This window comes from Lissotriton vulgaris, chromosome 12, assembly GCF_964263255.1.
Source record: "Lissotriton vulgaris chromosome 12, aLisVul1.2, whole genome shotgun sequence".
NCBI lineage: Eukaryota > Metazoa > Chordata > Amphibia > Caudata > Salamandridae > Lissotriton > Lissotriton vulgaris.
Window position 1 is genome coordinate 29,576,448 of NC_141700.1, and position 20,871 is coordinate 29,597,318.

The following is a 20,871-nucleotide window of genomic DNA, read 5'->3' on the forward strand; positions in this document are numbered from 1 at the left end:
GCGATTGCTTTTAAGGAATCGCAAATTTGCGATTCCTTGAAAGCAATGCATGATTGTTTTTCAAATTGCGAATTCGCAATTAGGGGGTGCAAATTACCACGAGGGTGAACCTCGTGGTAATTTGCGAAAAGTATTAAAATGCTCAAAATTGCATTTTAAACACTGTCATGTTACAGACATATATGTCCTTAGGACATGTGTGTGTGAAACATGCACTTTAAAATACATTTCAGAGGTGCAGGGGGGGTCCTTTGGACCCCCCCTGCACCCATGGAATGCATTAACATTTTGCGAATCGCTATTTGAAATTCGCAAAATGTCAATGCCTTCCCATTGATTCCTATGGGCCTTTTGGCCCATAGGAATCAATGGGAATTGCGAAATCGCAAATTAGAATTCGCATAATATTTGCGATTCGGTAAAAATTGCGATTTTTACCGAATCGCAAATAATATGCGATTAAAATCATGCATCCCATTTTGCGATTCCTTATTTGCGATTCCCTAAAAATCGCAAATAAGGAATGGCAAAAACTTACAATGATGCATGTGGCCGCTAATCCCTCTCCACAACAACACAAAAACGTCCCCACATTAACAAGAGAAGTAAGCTGAGCCCACCTGGAGCAGTGCCTGCCGTGCTCACTGCCTGCTCGCAGGCTGCAGTGGTGGCTGTGAATGTCGATTGTCCAGGCTGGACAAACCACACAAGTGTGAATTCTATATATATGACTAACGAACTGAGGATGTCATATGCCGTCCCACCCGGAGTGAACTTTTGTGACCTCAACCTACAGCACTTAAAACATGAGCCACAGGTCTTAAATGTGTCCCTAATGTCATTGACAGTGCAACAATGCACCTGAGCTGGAAAGGAGGTGGCCCTTGAAGAAGATTCTATCCTTTTCAGCCTGGCTTGACCTTCCCTCACCACTCTGCTCTGCTCTGCTCTGCTCTGCTCTGCTCTCAGTACAAGAATGACCAGAATGCTATTTCAAGGCCCTCGCGGGCTACTGTCACTTGCCCTTCCATGTGAACCAGAGACGAGCTGGGTAAGACATCCTGTATTCCACATTCATGGACTAAAAATGTTCTTCATACTATGGAAGAATCTTTTTACCTCCTGGCCGGCAACTATAAAGTCAGGGAATAGCGAATGGGTGATCCTGAATTCTGGGCATCACGCCGCTACCTGGTCATCCGGAGCATTGTGTTGCGGTCCTTATAATTAAGAAGGCTCGTAAGGATTGACCAAGCGGACACCAGGCACCAGATACAGGTGTCACACCCAGGAACATGCGGGATGGGCACGATCAAGACCTGTGTCAGCCTGGGTGATGAGGCGTGGTATTATCTACAGAAGCCACCCGGGCCAAGCCACAGCACCACAGAACAGCACGGCCAACCACTAGGCGCTGCTGCCATCTATCTGCAGCGCTCAGGGTCTCATCTCCTTTAGGCTAGTCCTGTCATGTATGACCCCTTTTACATACATTGTCCTATCCACATGACAATAACAGTTCTGAATGGTGACCTTTTACCTAGTAGTTTGCTCAGTCTCTTCATGAATAGGCTCTTGCTATATTATCATAATCCCTGTACCTGACGTACATAAACATGTCCTCAGGCACTGCATAATTATTCGGTATAAGGGTCACCACTTTTATCATCCTTGGCCAGCAGGCCTGTTATGCATGATCGCATCGTTTTGGAAAACATTTACGATTGTTTGCAAAGCATTTATGATTGTTTTCAAAACATATCGGTACTAGAAGAAACCCTGGAGTGACCCCACTAGTATGTAAGACCCTTATTCCCCCTTGCAAATTAGAGGACAATTCCTTCCAAGCTGACATGTGGTCCTGCATGCTGAATCTTCGACACGCAGCAATCTAACATCCCTTACGGGGTGTCAACCTCGAAGCAGAGACAGGGTCCTTCATTCTCAACCATCAGGTGAGGGGGTTGGTTCTTCCCTAACGGATTCTTAGCTACATACATATCTGCACAAATACATACTACACCTACATACCTAGGCTAGGTGCATTTAGGCAAATTACGTAGGGCCTGCATTATAGGAGTATGCAAGTGCTACTGTCTTATCCAAACTGTATATGTTCATCTTCTTAGCACTATGGTAGAAATATATCTGTTTACCACATTGGTACTGGCAATTTCTTTTGTATGCTTCTGTCTCCTGATTGTCGTGTTTTACACAAGACTGACACAGGACCAATAAATACTTATTGAAAACGTCCTAATCGCCATCCTGTGTATCTTCTGAGAATAAGTAAGCACGAGTGACTGAGCAAAAAGTATTGTACTGTTTTCCACGATCCCAGAGCAATCAGGGTTGTCATGTTCAGTGGTTGCCAGAAACTACCTACACCACTGTAGGCTACGGGGGGGGAGGTAGTGGCACTGTAGAGCTAGCTGGTCTAACGGCTGACGTATCCTGTGGGGTGTCCGGAGTCTGTTTGGACACCAAGCCCTCGTTTAGGTCATCCAAAACGCGCAGGTGCTGGGGATTCCTAGGAACTACACGACAACGGTCACTTTCGACGGGCACAGCTGTGTGAATATGGTTTAGTGACTACGGTCCACTCGAAGGGCACACACGTCCCATTTTAAAGACTGGCCTGTCTCTTGGTTCATGTTTCCAATCTAAAGGAATATTCTAGAACGCCTACTGTCGGTGACTGTGAGTGATGCCGGCCGGGCAAAGAGTCCTTTCTTCTTTAAGGTACGTGACCCTTTTCAGATATAGTCTAAACAACATCCAAAGAGTAGAATTTGCTAATCTTTGTTAGAGTACGACATACTCAACGAATCCCTCCAAACTCTTCAATTACCAAGACAGTCATTGTCAGATGGTCGCTCTTAGAACTTGTCTTTTTTTAAATATGTTTTGTTTCACTATCTATATTACGTACTCAAAAGCCAGGTGGATCAAAGTACTCTTTATTTTGAAGCGTGTAATCCGGTCAAAGATAAAAAAAAATTTAAAGAAAGAAATTTTAAAAGAGGAACATTTTAGGGGCTTCTGAACATTGCATTGGGTTGCTGTCAGAGGGTAGACAATACCTGCGGTGAACTCCCAGCTGTGACCCCGAGTGTCTGTGTCACCCTGGGCACGGAGGGTATCACATCTCATCACATCATTGAGTGACAGGACTGGGCCATTGGCCGCCCGGCGGATCATGTCCATCACCGCTCATTCACCCATCCAACCGCGCTGGGGGCCCTTCTCGCTATCACAACTCATCCGGTTACTAATCTCCTGGCGCCCCCAAAATGTAACGCTATCTGGGATTAGGAGCCTGGGGGGGACGGAGCTACAGCCGAAGACCAGACAGGAGCGAGGGCGCCCTGGGAAGAGAGCCCTATGGGTAGCAGGTCAACGCTTCAGGGATGAGCTGGTCCAGGATCCTCCGGGCAGGCCGGCCTTCGCACGGTCATCGATTGTAGGGGTGCTCAAAGTTTGTACCTACAGGCAGGACCTTCAGAAGGGTCGGCGAGCATTATTCCGCAGGCCTCGTGCTTTTTCAGGCCCCCCCGGTCGAGCTACCATTATAATCAGGGCCTCTAGAATCATGCAGCAAAGAAGGTCCAAATTATGTGGCAAGAAAAGGCACATTTTGGGCAGTAATGTGGCACCATTTGTGGCAGCATTTCTAATTAGTTTCTTCTTATTAAACTTGTTACAGTATCTGGGCAAAGTTACACCTCATTGGTATCAGTTTAACACCTACACCAGACAGCCAGCAACTGAAAGAGGACCAGTGAAGTTTGCAAAGGTCTTTCTTTGAGCAGCAACACGTGCAGCGCCATTTTTGGTAACTTGTGATCCACTTGAACTCGAAATAAACATGTTTGAGTTAAAAGCTGCAAATAATGCAGGGGTGATGGACTGCGTGGAAGTGTGGCAAATGTTATCACGTCCTACCAGCAAGATAATATCCACTGAAATTCTGAAAGTTGATATGCACCAATCAATGTCTTCACAATAACATAAGTTATGACAGGAAGGAAGGAAATTAAAGTGCTCAAATATAACCTTTAGATGTGAAAAACGTTCCTTGTTTGTGTCAGTCTCAAAATGAAATCTTGCAAATGTTTCTATCCAAGGATGTCTCGCAATTATCCGCAGTTGTAGATTTTATAGTCTCGCCTCCATTTTCCATCTGCCACTGAACTGCATGTTCTCTGGTCCCAAGATTGCCCTTTTAAGGGCCTCGTAACCAGATGTTTGCAGCAGTAGCCTTGGGGGGGAATAGAGGTCCGCCCGGTGCCGGCGCGCCCGAAATGACCAGGGACACCGAGGCAGCCGTGAGGAATTGTGTGAAACAAATACTACACCAACCTAATCAGTGAAAAAAGAAGAAGGAACATGGTAAATGCAGGAACGATACAACCTGTACCTACACTTATGTACTCATCCGCCTTGTCAAATGGATACTCAACGTGATCCAGAATGACAGGGGACTGGACCTCACCTCACGTCGGTGCCACCAAACTTTCCTGAGGCTTGGGCGAGGCCTCCCCCAAGCCTCAGGAAAGTTTGGTGGCACCGACAGACAGTGCGGGGCCTCGTATACCTGAACACAGTCCAGGGGAGGTGAGGTCCAGTCCCCTGTCATTCTGGATCACGTTGAGTATCCATTTGACAAGGAGCATGAGTACATAAGTGTAGGTACAGGTTGTATCGTTCCTGCATTTACCATTTTCCTTCTTCGTTTTTCACTGATTAGGTTGGTGTAGTATTTGTTTCACACACCTGCTACAGTAGCAACCGTTTAAGAGCAGTGGCCCTGATGAAAGCCAAGGGACGTTTTGCCCGATAGGCAGAAACATGTTGGCCCTTATTACGACAGTTATTTGTTCCATACTGTCGTTTGCACTGTTCATGTTCTTTTAACTAGGGGGTGTGCCTTGTTCCCATTAACCCCTTCAGCTCGTCATCAGCCACGGTGGTCGTGTGCAGATGACGAGCTGAGTTTGTCATGTTTTCCAAAAGCCGCGCAGCGCAAAAATAACCCCCGCACGCATGTGGTTAAAGAGTTGTTTAGACATATCACCCTATTTTATATCCACCACTTTTCTGTTATGTTGCACTGTGTTTTCACCACCTGTTCTTCAACCATCATAAACTGGCCAACAATTGGTGGTTCATAGCGTACTGTGGACCTGGCCCAGTATGAACAACTTACTGTGTGGCATGGGGTCTAGATGATCTAAGGACCAGCCTGGTCACAGTGTGGACGGCCAAATGATATGACTGATCACTTGGTTTGTTTGATGGTTTTCCACAAGAAGCTGTTCTGGATTTTGTTGACCAGTTTTTGAGTTAGCGCTAGATATTTGAGTTTGCATCTCTTACACACGTGGCTCATGCTCTCCTTCTTTCCTTAGAAATTTGTTTCATGGTGACTGCAGCACCCACTGATATAGTGTAATACATGTCAGCCCTGGCCAATTGTTTCGGCTAACAGACCTCTCAGGTTCTTTTTTGTTATTTATACTACACAACAACAGCAAATGTGGCGTGTGATACTACACTTAAAATGTACTTGCATGTGTCACTATACTAATTCAACCCTAATCCTCTGTGGGTCCCGGAGTAGCGTGCTACTCACCGAAAAAGCAATTCCACGCCTCGTCAGGGGTAGTAGGCGATAAATAAATACAATTACAATACAATACACAACAGCACATGTGGTGTGAAGTGGGAGACTACACCATTGCATAGTCAGAATGTGAGACAACACCACAGCACACAAGGAGTACATGGCCACACCACAGCACACAGGGAGTGCACAACCACAGCACACAGGGAGTGCACAACCACAGCACACAGGGAGTGCACAACCACAGCACACAAGGAGTGCATGGCCACACCACAGCACACAGGGAGTGCAAAACCACAGCACACAGGGAGTGCACAACCACAGCACAGGCAGAGCACCAGATGAGGAAGATATTAATAAATATTTTGATTGAATTCTTGGCGATAATTGTTTTTCAGGTTCTTGTTTCTCTGCTTGTTAATTCATCAGTGAAATCACATTATTTATGGAAAAGCTCCACTCTGAACTATGACTAACGCATTAATTCTTTCTCGTCGCCCTCGTCTGAGGGCCTTCTTATTCTGATATATACTCATGAATGTTAAGGTCTTGATTCAAAATCTTTGCTGCACGCATGAGTGGAACTCAGGTGCACAAGATATAGAATTATAGATGGGTAACAGTGAATAAATGGGATGTTTTTCACCGAGGGGTTCTGAGGGACGTCAAATAGACCCTGAGAGTGAAGCTGGAGTTACCTGTGATGTTGTTATGGCCACAGAATCACCTTCCCTTGTTTTGAAAAGCTAAATCGGGGCGCAGGGGCAATAGGGGAACCCATACATCATTTTTGATTTTTAGGTCCGTCGGTGCACTCTATGTATTCTTTTAGGTGAATCCTTTTCTCGGTAATTGTTGTGCGACTACTTCCTAGTGTTTTGTCTAAAACACTCTGTTTCAAAAATTGCTGGGTAGGGTAGGAAGGTTCTGCCCTTGTAGGTGTGTGCACATTTCACATAACATTCAAGTCTTTTCAATTTGTACTCTTTAGTAATCAGTTCCAGTCTTTTCTCATAAGGAATGATATTTATTTCATATTTCCTTTCATTTCATGCTTTAATTATGCTGATTTTAGTCATCAGTTTCATATTGCCATCTTTTTTCCACATATACCCTTTTTTTTATTTTATTTTTTAACCCATACATCCACACAGCCCTGTGCAAGCAGCCTGAAATCCCTTCAAGAAGGAGCAACTTTGGGGTAAAACTTCTGTTTACCACTTTATATACATCATGACACTGAAGAACCAGATGTATAATCTGGTATTCACAATAGTGGCGCACAGGGGGAGGCACATGTAACAAAGTGCTCCACAGGTGGCGGTGCTGTGTCACACAGCACCGCCACACAAGCATCTGTGGGCACTTCTGTGGACAATCCGCGAGTACCGTGGACTGTCCGCAGGTAGAAGTTCAGGGACAGGAGTAGCGAAAGCGACATTAGCGGTGAGAGTCGCTATGCAATATGCAGCGAAAACCCCTAAACTTGTACATTTGCAAATCTTTTACTGGTTTTCAACCTGGATATTTATACCTGAGAGGCTAGTTCAAAGAGTGTATATAATACAGCACTCAATCCCTCAACCTGTAGGTACAAATGTCCCAGCGTCCCGATATTATATAGGGGAGCGGAGTTATAGGTTCTCCTAGTGTGAAATGAAAACAAAATGCTGGCAGTCCACGGCAGTATGCATCGACATGTTTGGAAACATATGGGTTGCACTGATGTGCATGCAAACTTCAAGGGATCTTTAGGAATCCTTGACCAATCAGAAATCTGCCCAATTTTTATTTTATTTACAAAGCATGCTTTTTTTCTTAAAAAAAAAATATAAAAATTGTGAGGCAAGTGCAAAACGTATTTTTGTTTTTTTAGCCTATGGAGGATTGTCAGTATAATGCATTTTTAAATTGAGAAGTTGTAAGTTTATTATAGCTTTAATTAACATTCTATATGTTATCATTATTGTGAGATAATTGCCCATCACTAAGTTGTGCCTCTTCAGCGGATGCTGGTTGGGAGCAGCAAGGGTTTCTTTCATTCATCCGGTCACCTGTCTCCTTCCCTGCTTACCACCGACCACATGGTTACATAATGTGGCTTGTTCTATTCACGCAAGGACCACTGTTCTCTTTCAGAGGAGGAGAGACGTGGCGGCCACAGCCCATCAGATCTATCCTTCACCAGGCTTTCTAAAAGACACCATTTTGTCCCAATGTCTCCTGAATTTGGGCTGAAATAGCAGGTTGGACTGGAATCCAAAATGAGCCCTGGAATAAATGTTCAAACCAGCTATATACAGTGCAGGAGGCATCGGCTAGAAGGGGGCCATGGGTGGGGTCTCTGAAGCCCAAGTGGATCTGGAAGCAGAGCCTGCAGCCACTGGAAAAATGCCAGGGTGGTAGAAAGGCCAACCCGACCCTGGGAAGATGGTCTGAAACACCAGCAGCTTGGTGACTTCCAAAATATTACCACCAGTGACACCAGAGCTTTGCGCTCCTAAGCTGGTCGTAGAAACCTTTTCTTATTAAAAGCCAGCCTCTGCTTTGCAGGGCTACCTTGGGCTGTGGGCTTTCGAGTAATGGGTGTTACCAGGGTTCACACACAAATGGTCAGGACCCAATTGTACCTTGGGCTGTGCTGGGTGTTGGTCAGGTTTGTTTTATTTTTTAAAACAATGTGTTGTGTGGGTCGGTTCTTAATTTGGATTTAAAAAAACGAAGAGCCAGGGCCCTCGTCAGGAGGCCACTGCAGCTTGCACCACCCATCGCCCCTGCCAGCGCTGCCAACGACAATACAAACACACCAACTAACCATTGCACTCCTACCAGTGTGATATTTTAGACTATTTCAGGCCCCTAAAGCTATTAGAATGGCTTGGATGGTAGGCATGTTATTTTTAGCATTCACTAAATTAAAAAACAACTGTTGTTATGCTCATCTCTAAATACAACAAACAGCACCACCGTGTGGCAAACAGATATATGTGCCGGTGTTATCAATTAATTACCAGTGCTGAGCACTGGAAAACACAGGCTCAAATTAAGTACTAGTGTGGGTTCTACTTCTTGCTGCCGAGAACTGAAGGAAAAAAGTCACAGAGCACATTTCTCTGAGAAGGGACATTCTGTATGTCTCTGGGGAGTGTCCTGGTGTAGAGGTGGAAGGGGTACGTTGGAATGGCCACCACCAAGTCTCGGGAGCTGTCAATGGCTTTTAGGGCATATGGGTGTTTCACAGATGTATGGTCAGGATGGAAGGCACATACATGTACGTGTGGTTATTGGACCTAGAGGTCTGTGGTGAGCCTTGCATTGGTTCTGTCCAAAATCAGAGTAGGCGTACAGGACTGATGTATCAATCTGTGCCTATGGGGAATGCCTTGATATGTAAGGGCTGTATCTTCTAATTGTTCTGATTTTGAAAAGCCAGGATAGTTTTTGGATGGCCTGACGACCACCGAAAGTGCACAGCATTTGATGCACTTGCCCACCAGGGCCCAGGGCGGCTTCCTAAGACAGGATTGGCGTGCCATCATCACCCGGCTGAAGATGGAGGGTTTAGCCTGAAGAGAAGAAGGGCCCCCTAGCCAAAGACAAGGATGGCACTCACTGTGGCCAAAGACGGGAATGGTGGCCACCGAAGGGTGAAGAGTGATATGGTGGCCACCTGTGACTGAAAAGTGATATGGTGGTCACATTTTGGGTGAAGAGTGATATGGTGGTCACATTTTGGGTGAAGAGTGATGTGGTGGCCACCTGTGACTGAAAAGTGATATGGTGGTCACATTTTGGGTGAAGAGTGATATGGTGGTCACATTTTGGGTGAAGAGTGATATGGTCGCCAGCTGAATAATGAAGTGGTCACCTGTGGCTCAAGAGTGATTTAGTGGCCACCTGTGGCTAAAGACTAAAATGGTGGCCACTGAAGAGTGAAACGGTGTCCACCCGAGGCTGAAGAGTAAAATTGGTGGCTGCCAAAGAGTGATATGGGTGTCATTAGGGCTTGAAGAGTGATATGGTGGCCATCCGTGGCTGAAGGATGATACGGTAGCCACCTGTGGCTGAAGAGTGATATGGTGGCTACCTGTGGCTGGAGAGTGATATGGTGGCTACCTGTGGCTGGAGAGTGAGATGGTGGCTTTCCGTGGCTGAAATGGTAGCCACCAGCGGTAGTGGTATCTGTGGCTGAATATGGTGGCCACCTGTGGCTGGAGAGTGATACTGAACAGCCACAGCCGCCTCTCTTGACCCCGATGTGAGCCACAGGGGAGAGCGGCTGAATCAACCTGGCTGAGAGCTCATCTCCAGGAAAGGTTTAGTCCAGACCAGGGTGTGATGTGTGGTCGCCATCTGGTGGGGGCAGCAGTGAATGACAGTAGACTGACCACAGCGTGAGAGCCACACTAAAACACACCTCACTCAGGCCCTGCCCCGGGAGATCGAGTGAGTCCTGGAGAACATCTGTGCACTATGGGGCGGATTTACAAGCCCCTTGCGCCACTTTTGCGTCACTTTTCCTATGTTAAAAGTGACGCAAAAGTGGCGCAAGGGGGTTGTAAATCTGCCCCTATGTTTCCTCCATGGACTTTTATTTGACAACCTAAAGCATTCTGGGAGCTGTAGTCCGTTTTCATTGAACTAACGCGTCCTTGTATCTATCTATGCTTGTGGTAGACAAATCCTGGACTGGATTCTCGACGCCCTGGAATCGCAATGAGCCGCCAGCCCTAATCCCGGGGGTCTCAGTATGGGATGAACCCCCCTCATAACCCACAGCGCGAGTTTACATTGATCTGCTATGAACTGCTTTTCGTGTCGTATTACCAACACGCTTCAGTGCTTTGACATATGTATGTATAAGCACCTGCCTGCCCCCCAACCCCCCCCCCCCCCCAAACTTTATTCGCATCATCAGGGATCTCGAGCTCCTGGTCTGTGAGGCGCAGCGTTTCCACTCCAGCGTTCATTAAAAAAAAAAAAAAGAGTTGCATTCTGGGAACTATAGTTTTGATGTTCATCCATTGAACAAAGTGGTCAAATACGTCTGAAAACAACAATGTGTCAGTTCTGCAAGTGCCACAATGCAAAGCGAAAGCCAAGCCGTTGAGAGCAACTCCTATGTAACATTACACGTCATTGCATTATATGCACACGTGCATTTTAATCCGTATACCAGCCCCACGGCCAAGGTCGCTAGGCTCGCAATGGAGAACTCCAGGAATTAAGTTAGTTCGAATAAAAAGCGCACAACCGCACTTTCCCTAGTGCTTTGCACCGCCACCCCTGAGTTTAATACCCGACCTCTGACCCCATAGCGCCTGGTTAGCTTCCTCATAGTCCAGAACTGTTTCATTGCACCGTTCTAGTCGGGAAAAATCTGGAAAGGCCAGTCTTTGTTAACCCCTTCACTGCGGCGGCTATTCCGCCGCAGTGCTAAGGGGGCGGGGGGCCGCGTGGCGCGCCCATGCTGGTGACGGAACCGTTCCGTCATCAGCCGCGGTCGCGCTGTGCTCATGACGGAGCGGTTCCGTCACGGCCCCGCCCGCTCAATAGAACGCTCAGCGCAGGCGCGGAATCCGCGTAGGCATGCCGAGCGGGCCGTGACGGAACCGCTCCGTCATCAGCACAGCGCGACCGCGGCTGATGACGGAGTGGTTCCGTCACCAGCAGGGGAGGGGTTAAATCTATTGAAGTCACCAACTTCAGCCGATTCCCAACAAAGCGTCGTAAATAAAAAGTCAGAGAATAGACCCCACGGATGATTTCTTATTGCAGAATGCCTCATGGGTGGAGATCGCCGGGCAGTGGCGGCCAACACTGATTTAGAGTGGTAGGGCGGCAGGAAAGGGTGCATGGGGGAGCAGCGAAAGTGGGAGTTGCGCAAGGTTAATAATTTTTAAAAAAACGTGCCTAGTGTTGCCGGCCGTCTCGCGCTCTTCAGCGTCCACATCCTGCTCTCAGCATTCCCTGGGCCGGCATCACAGACTGCCCATCCAATCCTTGCACTGCTCTCAAGCTGTGCAATACATCTGGGTTGGAGAAATCTAAGTGTGCATGTCAGTTTGACCGGCCAAACAGACATGTGCACTTACAAGTACGCTCCACTTCTCCCTCCCATGGGCTGCCCTGCTCCTCCCTTCACACGCTGGTTCAGCCAGCAGTTTAAAATAAAAAATAAATTAAAATATTGTTTTATTTTCAGCTGCTGAGCCAGTGGAGTGATGCTCGTCCACCTTTGCGGAGGGGTCGCCCCTGGTGCTGGACCCCTCTGTGGTCACCATGTAAAAGGTTTAAATGCTTCTGCGATTTTGCATAGTACCATCATGGCGACACTCCCCACCCCCAAGCACATAGCATGCATGCAAATAAATACACACCCCACAAATTTGTTATTGAGAAAAACTGCTGCAGGTTTATTACATACAACCTTAAGTAATATGGTGGGTTATCTTACGGGCGATCCAAGGGCAGGCAGCATTCTCGCCACCTGCCCGCCTGATGAGCCAAGCAGCACTGGGGTGAACCCCGAATGGGCTGCCCCTTCTGGTGATCCTCGTCCCGGATCATGTGACACTTATTACTTTACTCACGCCCCTTTCAGGGCAGAGCGTAGCAAGGCAAGCCCCCGGTTGTTCAGGCCCACAACCGCCCGAAGGACAAACGGGGCACCGACATGGTTTCCAGGAACCTTCCATGAGGCTCCTGGGCTCTGGCACCCCTATGTGCCGCGCAGAGGTACCCTTCTGTACCCAATTGCTTCCAGATCGCCCTGTAACTCCGCCACAGCTCTGGCGGCGGCCACCGTCGCCGACAGTGCCCCCCACCAAAATAGCTCTGTTCTCACCTGCAAGTTCTCATATACAGGCCCCCTGCCAAAATTGGGCAGGAGACCCAATCTATATCCCAGTGACCCTTGACGTTAGACCGCCAGATTCTCCTGACGGAGGCCTTTCTGGCAAGTGAACTTGTGCCAAGAACTAATTCTCCCATGGGAGAGTTCCGTTGTCTTACATGACTCTGCCCCGTGCCACTCGGGCGGGGCTGATTCGGGCCCTATGGTTCACATGGCCCCTGAATTTGCTGGTCCCGTGCCCCACCTCTAAGGGGGCAGCAGCCCACTAATTAGCTGACCGCTCCCACCCCCGCCTGCCCAATTAGGCAGTGGGGGTGAAAAGGAATATACTTTAGCATTTGCACAGTAATTCTGCTTTCTAAATAATGCCGCACCTGGTTGTCCATAACGTAAGTATGTGACAAAGAGCAGGTGATCGCCAATTCAGCTCCTTCTGTGGTGATCCCCCGGGGCCTACCGACCCACAGGATGTCTGAATTATGCCGGGCCCACTGCCGGCCATATGGTGCCTACCTTTAAGGACTGACTAAGTCCTGCTTACCCCCTCCCTAGCATATTCCCGAATAGGGGGACGGGGGGCTTCACCTGTACACCCGGAGCAGCCCCGGGGTGGATTACACCCTGCCCTCCTGAATTTAAATTCTTGTAGCCCACTGAGCGTGCCACATGCTCTATTACATAGTCTTTCGTGCTTGATACCTTGTTTCCCCATTTCTTGGGACGGCAGCACCGGTTGACCTTGGACAGTCCGCTTGGCGTGCCACGGTCAGCCACAGTGGTCATGAGGACCTTGAAAAGCCCCCAGTCCTACCTGGGTGTACCTCAAACTTGAGGAAGGCCGCAGAGCTACCTCTTACCTATTTACTGGTTGTTGCCACTTGGCACTTTTCCGGTTGCAGCTCTGTGTTTTATTGAAGCACGCGTGCCCCCGGGGCCCTCTGTCGCTACATAGACGGTATATGTGACCCATGTGCTGGATCACCATACAAGGCCTCCTGCCTTAATGTGCTATGTTGTAAGCATTAGGCACCTAACTCATCTCATCCCTTTGAAAAGATCTAAACCGCAAGGCCAAGGTCACCCATGGGTTAACCTATTTACTGGTTCTTGCCACATGGCACCCTTCTGGGTGGTGATGCGAAACTTCCTACCCAGTCTTAGCATTGCCAACCTGTGTCCCCTCCATCCTCCTGTCCAATAGTCAGCTGCTAAGGGGGCAATCATTTCCACATCCCTCATCCTGCCGAGTAGGGATCTAGCCCAACACTTGATAGGCATGCTTGCTGCCTTGGTGTAGGTGATGCAGCCGAGGCATGCTTGCTGCCTTGGTGTAGGTGATGCAGCCGAGGCATGCCTGCTTCCTTGGTGCAGGGGATGCAGCCGAGGCATGCCTGCTTCCTTGGTGTAGGTGATGCAGCCGAGGCATGCTTGCTGCCTTGGTGTAGGTGATGCAGCCGAGGCATGCTTGCTCCCTTGGTGTAGGGGATGCAGCCGAGGCATGCCTGCTTCCTTGGTGTAGGTGATGCAGCCGAGGCATGCTTGCTGCCTTGGTGTAGGTGATGCAGCCGAGGCATGCTTGCTCCCTTGGTGTAGGGGATGCAGCCGAGGCATGCCTGCTTCCTTGGTGTAGGTGATGCAGCCGAGGCATGCTTGCTGCCTTGGTGTAGGTGATGCAGCCGAGGCATGCCTGCTTCCTTGGTGTAGGTGATGCAGCCGAGGCATGCCTGCTTCCTTGGTGTAGGTGATGCAGCCGAGGCATGCTTGCTGCCTTGGTGTAGGTGATGCAGCCGAGGCATGCTTGCTCCCTTGGTGTAGGTGATGCAACCGGCATATACTACGATCAAGGATGTAAAAGGTTTAAATGCTTCTGCGATTTTGCACTTTCTGAAGCTCACAGAGTTATGAAAAAAAGCCTTGGGAGCAGTGAGTCTTGCAGGTTTGCACATTCCGATAACTTGGCACCTGGCCTTGCATATTTCAGCCTAGAGCACTAGAGATTTCAGCTATAAAATTCTGTGTTATCATGTCACCGCAAAATAACTTCAATGGAACCGATTCCAGCAGCGCGAGGAGCTGGGGAGTGCAGCGCCTGAAGTAGAAAAGGCAACAGATTTTTAATCAAGTCCCGGCTCCCCTTTGACGCTCTGTGTGATGTCGGCAGCTGGGTTTGCCGCGTTGAGGCCATGTACAGTGAAGGTGATTGTTTTGCTAGCAGGGGCTATAAGATTGCTCTCCCTGCTCGAGGAACTCGTGAATTCATTTTCCGCGGCCGGGCCGATGTAAATGTACCTGTATTGTGCGCCCAAGTGTAAATACTCATCCGGGTGCCAGCAGGAAACCTAGCCAGCCTTTCTCCAGCCCCTTCTAGGCATTGCAAGGTGGGCGCTCTGCGTGGATGAAGCTGGCATGTCTTGCATTATTCTTGGAAGGCGCCCCCGGCTTCATCTGGTGGCCAGGGCCTGGCGCCAGGCAACTCTTGGATAATCAAATAGAGCTTCCCTGTCGCTGCCAGTGGAGGCTCTGAGATGTGGTGCAGGCGATGAAGGTGGAGCAGGGACAGACTAACCCCCTGTGGCAGGGTTCAGAGCCAGCGTACACCAGTGCGACCACAGAGGTAGGCCCTAAAGGTACAACATTCCCAAAGGCGGCCATTTTGGATTGGTCAGAGAAATGCAGGCAGATGTATATCTGTTCTTGGTGAGCAGGGAATCATGCAAAGTTGTAAGTGACAGCGGTTACTGCACCTCGAATAAAAACCCTGTCCACCTCTCTGCTCGTCATCAGCATACGAGCGCCGTAGCTGTTGACGAGCTGAGCTCGTCATCAGCATCGAAGAGGTTAAGCGTGCACTGCTGTGTCGCCTGCCGTCACTTTTAAAGCCAGCCTTGTTTTGCAAGCTACTTTTAAAATAAAGCTATGTCCAAATTCAACTTTGAAATTAAAAGTACCTCTGAAGTCTTAACCTACCTTATTTTTTACATACAAGTCACCCCTAAGCTCTACCCTAGGTCCCCCAATGGTAGGGTGTATTGTAAAAATAAGCAGGGACATTTTAAATCATGCTTTATATGCCCTGGTGAGGGAAAAACTGCCAAACTCCATTTTCCCCATGGTAGTACATTAGCTCCTTAAGCTGACATTGGAATACATTAATAAAGTATAACTACTGACAGAAGTGAGCTAAAATATTAATTGAAAGACTTAAAAGAATAGTTTATGATAAATCCAATAGCTTGCAAATGTAAAATTTATTATAGCTATTACGGAAAATAAGTTAAAGAACTTGCTTTCCTGATGTTCCAAAATCCAGGCTTCCAGCAGCCTCTCCCGATGGGCCGGCAACTTACAGGCTGAGGCAGACTGCTCTGATGAGGTGTGACCTGGCCCGCATGGAGACAAAGGACCCTGGTGGGAGGAGATCTGGAGCTGCAGAGCACAAGCCAGGATGGGGGTGGAGTAGCCAAACTGGCCTTCAGAGAGGGAATGACAGGACACAGGCTCACCCACACTTCCTGCACCCTCAGCCAGACAGGAGCCCCAGTAACTGAATTAGCACAGGGGCTAGAAAAGAGAGTTGCTCTAATTTTGAATTTTGTCAAATAGTGCTTTCTGGGACAAGAATATGCCACATTTTGGAGGAAGCTGACCACGGCCGGACTGGCCATAGCGGGCACTGGGCGTCTCCCCGGTGGGCCGCCAGGGTGGGGGCCGGTTTTGGGCCTCTGGGTGGCCGTTTTAGGTTTCGCCTGGGGCACCGAGCTTTAGCTCCGCCCCCAGGAGAAATCTTTAGTTTTCAGTATGGGGGACTTGAATCCGCCCCTTCTTCCATTGGCTTGCTCCATAAATGGAGGCTAGCCATTGGAAGCCGGATCTGTCCGTCAAGGCCGGACCAGATTCGTGGGCGTTCCCGAGATTTTTTCCCTCTCCACCCTTTTTGCCTCGACATCGGGCGGTGGGCGGAGTTTCGTTTTTTTTTTTTAGGTGTTTGTTGTAAGCGCTGGGAGCGCTCCATTTTCACTTATAGCGCTTTCCATATGCCCTAGCGCTGGGAGTGCCGTATTGCTGACCTAGCGCCTGGGAGCGCTGTTTTGTTCCACCCGGTATTTGCCGCCAGATCGCATCCGAGCGAGTGCCTTCCTCGCGGCATATTTAAATTAGGGAGGGAGCCCACCCCTCGTGTGCCTCTAATTCACCGCCGCAGCCCAGGAGTTTGTTCAAGTCCCCGCCGGGCCGCCGCGCTGCCTGCGATGACCCGGAAGCGGTTGGGCAGCCGGCCAATCCCAGCGCGGCCCCAACCGGAAGTCCCGCTCCATCGCGGCGAGAGAGAGAAACTACTGCCCGAGGAGCCACGAAGGCTCCTGATTGAGTCCCGGTCCCGAGATGGGGGACCGGGTGAAGAGCGGCCGGGCGCATGGGGAAGGCGGGGCTCTCATGTGGTGAGAGAGCCCTGCAAAGCGCTACCGCCGCCCGAGAGGCAGAACCGCCGCGGAGCACCGCCAGAACCGGTGAGTGTGTTGAGGGAGAGGAGGGGCGTCGGGGCACATTGCCGGTGCCCGCCCCTCCCCTCCAGAGCGAGTATCGTTGTGCTGAGAGGCCCGTGAGGCCTCAAGTGATTCAGAGTCCCCCGAGAGGGGCTCCGCCTACCTCCAGTGACGCTGAGTCCCCCAAGAGGGACTCCGCTTGCCCCCCACCTTGTTCTCGAGCCCTGAGAGGCTCCAACGTTGGCTGCAGTTCCTGGAGAGCCCGAGAGGCTCAGTTAGGTTGGGGTCCAACCATCAGGGCAAAGCTATCCTGATTACAAAAAGAATTACACAAGCAGACTTCAGAAAGCATAGTCTTTCATCAAGGTGTAAACAGGTAATATGTTTAGACCATTTACACAAGTGTTTAACATAGTTCATAGACACGAAGGAGCTATCATGCATGTCTCTTTGTGTGACAGCATTTTTAAAAGTTCAGGCCTTAAACACCAAAAGCTATCCCTCAGGTGTGATATCTTTCAGTCTCAATTCTAGGTCCACAGTTATAACCTTGGTTACACCTGCTTTACAAGCTAGGTCGCTAGTATCGTAGTTGCAACTTCTAGATAGAGAAGATATATGTGTATTTTACTGCTCATATTAGGAACCTTTGGAAATCAAGGATTCTCAGAACTCTCCAGACAGCACTGATATCATTAAAACTGCTCCACTGTCCACCCCGAAGGATAAGTAAGCAGTGATGCTGAATAGACAAGCCATCATTCAGGACAGGTGTACTTAGCAACAGCATAAATTGGCCATGTATGGTAAATATAATTTTAATTGCATTCATGTAGCGCTTACTACTCCTGACCCGGTGTTGCAGCGCTTTTTCAGCAAGTAGCATGCTACTCTGGAGCCCAAAAAAGGGTTAGTGGTATATTAGTATAGGGAAATATAAGTTGTTAATTCAAGGGGTGGACATGTGAGTCTGTTAGTCAGTACAAAAGCTAATGGCAATGTAAATGACAATGCCATTTATTTATCTGTTTTCAAAACCAACACATAAATACAAATTTTGTCATTTACAATGCCAATAGCTCTAACTTTCCAAAGGCGAAACCATTGCATTGTAAATGCTTGTTTGTTACTGTGGGCAGGTAATATCGGCCCCTTGTAACATAGACAGTCCTAGCCAACAGCTCAGCCGCACCCCTGACCCCCCGGGTTGCCGTCCGAGCAGTTTGGCTGGCAAATTTCTGTGCTCAGTCCGGCCCTGAAGCTGACATACTTCTGGGTGGCACCCTGTACCCCATTGGTCAGGGGTGTTCCCTGCTTGTTACCTAAGAACACTGGATAAATATGGGAGAGCTGCCCAGCAACTCAGATCCCTGCCTGAAACTACAAGAAGATGGAGGACTGCTCTGCTGAATCCCTAGCATGCACCAATAGTTCTGCATTCTTAAAGACTGCACCTGTTGCACACTTTTGCCTTTGGCCCATAAGGACTTTGCTTTGCTTTGTAAAGTGAAGGCACGGACCCCCTGAAAGTAACCAGTTAAAAGAGTGCCACCTGCATCATCTCCATCAAAAGGACACCAGCTGACCACCTTCAGCTGTACTTTAAAGAATTTGTCCAGGTGCCTTTGTGGGAGAGGAAGTCCCAACATCCCAAGGAACAACTGAGAGCTTCTGGAACCTTGTATTTGTGTTGTGGACACTTTTGAACCCAAAAGGACCTTCAGGAAGCATCGGTAGACGTTTGAGACCATTTGTAGAATTGTGACCAAAAATCTCTATAAGCTGACCGATTCGTTGTCGAGAGTCAAGCAGCCAATATCAAACTGTGACCCGGCCTGGATTTCAGGTTTGTCCCCCTGAAAGCCCCGGAGTTCAAGACTTACAGGGTTTCATCATGGCCTCGCGCTGAATCAAGCCGCCGTCATCGACTCGAAACCTGGACTAACGAGGTGCCTCACTTGATGACGAGGGAAAAAGCTCCAGGAAAACGAATAAGTACAAAGGTAAAAACTTGACTGGGCCCCACTGTTCCTTGTATCTCCATCGTGGTTAGCCTCAATCTTCAACTTTGTCCTGGTCAGGCGCGACCAGCTGTCCCAAGTTGGCCCATTTTGTTTTTAGGCACTAGAACATAATAATATTTTTAAAAAATCATATCTCTGGGTCTCTACATTGAATTTTTGTCATTTTGGTGACATTTTAATAATAAAAAGAATTTCTATTTTCATAAATTGGTGTTGGATTTTATTGTGTGTGTCTTACTTATTCAATGTACTGGTGTTTTCAAATGCTTTACACACCTGTCTCCGAAGTTAAGCCTGTCTGCGGCCAATAACTTGACTATGCCTTATATGGGATTGTGGGCTACTTACTAGTGCTAAGTAGTTACTTACACCTACTAATAAACCACATTCCAACAGGCAGTCTGTCTGTGCTTGGAGTACACTCGCCTATGCGCCGGTAAGGAGCACCCTGTCCGTGTTTTGAGTTCACGACTGCTTTGCTGAAAGAGCTAAAAGGCTCCACGCTGATGCTATTTAAGACACCCCTACGTATAAATACAGCTCCTACGGTGTGTACGCATCCTCCCCTCAGAAAACCTGACACTAGACAGGAGAGACACTGCTCTCCCTGGACCAGCACTGACTTCACACACTTCAGTAGTTGTTAATAACTTGTCCTTTGGGACACGAGAGACACTGCTCTCCACAGAAAGCTGACATTGGAGACACAGGTCTCTGAGGACAGTGGACATGGGAGGCACAGCTCTTCCAGGACATTAAACATGATAGTTACAGCTCTTCCAGGAAAACATGATAGATACAGCTCTTCCAGGAAAACATGATAGATACAGCTCTTCCAGGACATTAAACATGATAGTTACAGCTCTTCCAGGAAAACATGATAGATACAGCTCTTCCAGGACAGTAAACATGATAGTTACAGCTCTTCCAGGAAAACATGATAGATACAGCTCTTCCAGGACAGTAAACATGATAGTTACAGCTCTTCCAGGAAAACATGATAGATACAGCTCTTCCAGGACAGTAAACATGATAGTTACAGCTCTTCCAGGAAAACATGATAGATACAGCTCTTCCAGGACATTAAACATGATAGATACAGCTCTTCCAGGAAAACATGATAGATACAGCTCTTCCAGGACAGTAAACATGATAGTTACAGCTCTTCCAGGAAAACATGATAGATACAGCTCTTCCAGGACATTAAACATGATAGTTACAGCTCTTCCAGGAAAACATGATAGATACAGCTCTTCCAGGACAGTAAACATGATAGATACAGTTCTTCCAGGAAAACATGATAGATACAGCTCTTCTAGGACAGTAAACATGATAGATACAGCTCTTCCAGGAAAACATGATAGATACAGCTCTTCCAGGACATTAAACATGATAGTTACAGCTCTTCCAGGAAAACATGATAGATACAGCTCTTCCAGGACAGTAAACATGATAGATACAGTTCTTCCAGGAAAACATGATAGATACAGCTCTTCTAGGACAGTAAACATGATAGATACAGCTCTTCCAGGAAAACATGATGGATACAGCTCTTCCAGGACATTAAACATGATAGTTACAGCTCTTCCAGGAAAACATGATAGATACAGCTCTTCCAGGAAAACATGATAGATACATCTCTTCCAGGACATTAAACATGATAGTTACAGCTCTTCCAGGAAAACATGATAGATACAGCTCTTCCAGGACAGTAAACATGATAGTTACAGCTCTTCCAGGAAAACATGATAGATACAGCTCTTCCAGGACATTAAACATGATAGTTACAGCTCTTCCAGGAAAACATGATAGATACAGCTCTTCCAGGACAGTAAACATGATAGTTACAGCTCTTCCAGGAAAACATGATAGATACAGCTCTTC

At 48.0% G+C, this 20,871-nt stretch overlaps 1 protein-coding gene across 3 annotated transcripts in view; it reads right to left on the reverse strand.

Moving 5' to 3' along the window:
- NCAN (neurocan) overlaps positions 1-20,871 on the reverse strand; it is a 400,988-nt gene that overhangs the window by 217,349 nt on the left and 162,768 nt on the right. The gene's annotated exons all lie outside the window — the stretch shown is intronic.